Source organism: Sapajus apella, unplaced genomic scaffold (assembly GCF_009761245.1).
Source record: "Sapajus apella isolate SASKATOON/1434 unplaced genomic scaffold, GSC_monkey_1.0 scaffold77, whole genome shotgun sequence".
NCBI classification, from domain to species: domain Eukaryota; kingdom Metazoa; phylum Chordata; class Mammalia; order Primates; family Cebidae; genus Sapajus; species Sapajus apella.
The window spans coordinates 2,409,440-2,413,291 of NW_022437017.1; the positions used below are offsets into that span (position 1 = coordinate 2,409,440).

Here is a 3,852-nt window from a genome sequence, read left to right on the forward strand (position 1 = left end):
TTGCAGAGAGCCAAGGTTGTGCCACTGCACTCTAGTCTGGGTGACAGAGCAAGACTCTGTCTCCAAAAAAAAAAAAAAATTACTGGTGAAATGACAGGATGCCTGAAATTTGCTTTAAAAACAAATGGGGGAGGGGAACCTAACAGCATTGTCTGATAATATTTATTTGCAGTATCTAATAAAGTAACCACTAGTCATGTATGGATAGCTAATGAACACTTGAAATGAGGTTAGTGTTAAATTTTAAGCATTTAAACTTCAATAGCCACACAAGGCTAGTGGCTACTATATTGGACAGCTGAGGGCTAGATGATACAAGATGGGCAAAATACTGGTAACTGTTGAAACTGGGTGTTAAGGACATGAGAGAGTTCATTATATAGGCTCTCTGTGTCTGCGGGCTACATGACCACAGATCAAAAATATGTAGAAAAAAAGATGAATGCCTGTTTTTATACTAAACATGTAGACTTTCCTCCTTGTCGTTACTCCTTGAACAATACAGCATGACTATTTATGGCCTGGCACAGTGGCTCACACCAGTAATTCCGGCACGTTTGGAAACTGAGGCAGAAGGATGCCTTGAAGCCAGGAGTTTGAGACTAGCCTGGGAAATTTTTTTTTTTTTTTTTTTTTTTAATTAGCTAGGTGTGGTGGTATATGTCTGTGGTCCCAGCTACTTGGGAGGCTGAGGTGAGAGGATTACTTGAGTCCAGGAGTTTCAGGCTGCAATAAGCTATGATCACATCACTGTACTCCAGCCTGAGCAAGAGTGAGACCCCATCTCTTAAAAAAAAAAAAAAAAAAAAAAAAAAAAAAAAAAAAAAAGGCTGGGCTTGGTGGCTCACGCCTGTAATCCCAGCACTTTGGGAGGCCAAGGCGGATGGATCACGAGGTCAAGAGATCGAGACCATCCTGGTCAACATGGTGAAACCCCGTCTCTACTAAAAATACAAAAAATTAGCTGGGCATGGTGGCGCGTGCCTGTAATCCCAGCTACTCAGGAGGCTGAGGCAGGAGAATTGCCTGAACCTAGGAGGCGGAGGTTGCAGTGGGCCGAGATCGCACCATTGCACTCCAGCCTGGGTAACGAGCGAAACTCCGTCTCAAAAAAATAAAAAAATAAAAATAAAATAAAATAAGAAAAAAGCCCAACCAACTACTTACACAGCACTTACATTGTACTAAGTATTTTAAGTAATTGAGGGATAACTTAAATGGGAAGGAAAAAATAGCATATATGGGAGGATGTGTGTAGGTTATATGCAAATACAACGCTATTTTAAATAAGGAATTTGTGACTGTGGAGTTCGGAAGCCATGTGGGGGTCCTGGAACCAGTCCCCCATGGATACGCGAGATAACTGTACTGTTCTATTTTTGAGGCAAATTAAAATTCTCATGATTAAAAGCTTAAAAAATATACAAGTAGAGTTAAATAAAGGCATTTTAAAATAAAGACCTGAGGCAACTTACCCATGGAAAAAGACCATCACTGAAGTAAATTAAAAGTACTTCAGGAGATAGGAACTGCAAGACCCAAAATATTAAGTAGAATGAACAAAAATGAAATAGGTAAAATTAAGGAAATTTGTTGTATATAAAATAGCAATAATATCAAATTTGTGAGATGGAAAAATAAGCTCAATCCTAATACTAAATAATATATAAAGCGGGAAGGAGGTGATTGAGTTGTATGCTCCTTGTGTTCTTCCACTGGGAACTCATAGTATTGATTAGCTTTAGAGTATAAATATGCATGATAAAATAGCTAGGGTAACCATTCAAATGATGGACATAGTGAGTTTAACTCACAGTCTAGAAAAGAAAATGAAATTAGATTAAAAAAAAAAACTCAACTCCAAAGGTAAGAAAAATAAGCGAAATGAAACAAAAAAAATTGGTCTAATGAAAAGCACAATATAAAATACTAGATGGTAGAAAATGTCTGATTGTTATCAATAACAGTAAGTGTACAAAAAGGCTAAATTCTGCAGTTTAAAAACAGACCGTCATGGTAGATTAAGATAAACTCCAGCTCTATGTTATTTCATTAGATGCACTAATATCCACAACGACACATAAAAACTGAGTCTCGGCTGGCTGCTGTGGCTCAAGCCTGTAATCCTAGCACTTTGGGAGGCCTAGGCGGGCAGATCACCTGAGGTCAAGAGTTCGAGACCAGCCTGGCCAACATGGTGAAACCCCATCTCTACTAAAAATACAAAATTACCTAGGCATGGTAGTGTACACCTGTAATCCCAGCTACTCAGGAGGCTGAGGCAGGAGAATCACTTGAACCCATGAGGCAGAGGTTGCGGTGAGCTGAGATCAGGCCATTGCACTCCATCTCAAAAACAAAAAACAAAACCAAAAAGAAAACTGACTCTCGAAAGTAAGAAAGACATACCAGGTGAATAATAACCATATAAAGTTTTGTTTGGCTAAATTAATTTCATACATTTTAAGACAAAGAGCACTACTAGAGGTAATGAAATGAGGATGTAAAGTACTAATTAATCAGGAAGATATAAAATTCTAGTCTCATAAAACTTATAAAGCAGAAGCAGCTACCACAATTAAAGGAGAAATAACACAAATCGGTATCACTATAAGAGACTTTGAAACACTGCTCAGCAATAGATCATATGAAAACAGGATATGAAGATTTAAACAATGAGTATACTTAATCTAACATACTTAGGAACACTACTGAATGTATGGAGTATATATACATTCTTTTGAAGTACACATGAAATGTTTATAAAACTTGACCATACTGTATGATGAATATACTGTAAAGCTAGTCTTAAACCTTTCAAAATTTGGTATTTAAAACATCACATGTGCCTGTTAAATATGCACACCTACTATGTGCCCACAAAAATTAAAAATAAGTTTAGAAAAAGATTTGGCATACGAACATGTTGTCTGACACGTGTTAATTACAATGTAATTAAGTTGTAAGTTAATAAAAAGATGTTGATGACTTTTTGTAGTTTAAAAATATCGTTGAATATTAGTGGTTTCATATTTTTCAAGCATACAAAAAAAAGTAACATTTGGAATTCAGAAAACATCGCATTTCCAAAGAACTTACTATTTTATTAGAAAATACATAATACTATGGTTATTGATTAGTTCTAAGTATCACAACTTGTAGGATGTAGCTAAACTGGTCCTTAGGAAAAAAAACAAGTGTTACATGTTTATACTAGAAAAGAAGTGAAGTTAAAAATTAACTTAAGCAGTTGGAGCTGGAATAGCAAAAATAATATGATGAACTAGAAAACAACAGTATCACTCAAGCTTCAAACTGGTTCTTTGCAAACTACTAGGAAAAAGATCAGGCAAAATTCTTCAAAGAAAAAAAGGAGAAACACAACTATAGATGTTACAGAGATTAAACAAGACATGAATAACTTCAATCAAATTCAAAACTCTCAGGAAATAAATTGATTTCTAAAGAAATACAACTCACCAAAACTGACTATGTAGAAATTACAAGAAAAAGAACTAGCTGGTGATGGCTGAATAACACTGTGAATGCAATTAATGCCACTGACTTATACAATTAAAAATGATTAAAATGGCCAATTGGCTTTAGGTATTTTACCACAATTTTAAGAATTTAAAAGAAAGAAGAATCTAGACTGATTCCATCAGCAAAGGCGCTAGGTCTTTCCCAGCTTAACTCACTGCCCAGACATTCTTTTAAAACAGAAAACAGCCGGGCGCGGTGGCTCAAGCCTGTAATCCCAGCACTTTGGGAGGCCGAGGCGGGTGGATCACGAGGTCAAGAGATCGAGACCATTCTGGTCAACATGGTGAAACCCCGTCTCTACTAAAAATA

At 36.3% G+C, this 3,852-nt stretch overlaps 1 long non-coding RNA gene across 1 annotated transcript; it reads left to right on the top strand.

Annotated features, from left to right (window-relative positions):
* Positions 1–1,156: 1,156 nt before the first annotated feature.
* LOC116532607 lies at positions 1,157–2,988 on the top strand. Its single transcript, XR_004260915.1, has 2 exons — positions 1,157–1,803; positions 2,273–2,988. It is a non-coding gene; the product is annotated as an uncharacterized LOC116532607 (long non-coding RNA).
* Positions 2,989–3,852: the final 864 nt, after the last annotated feature.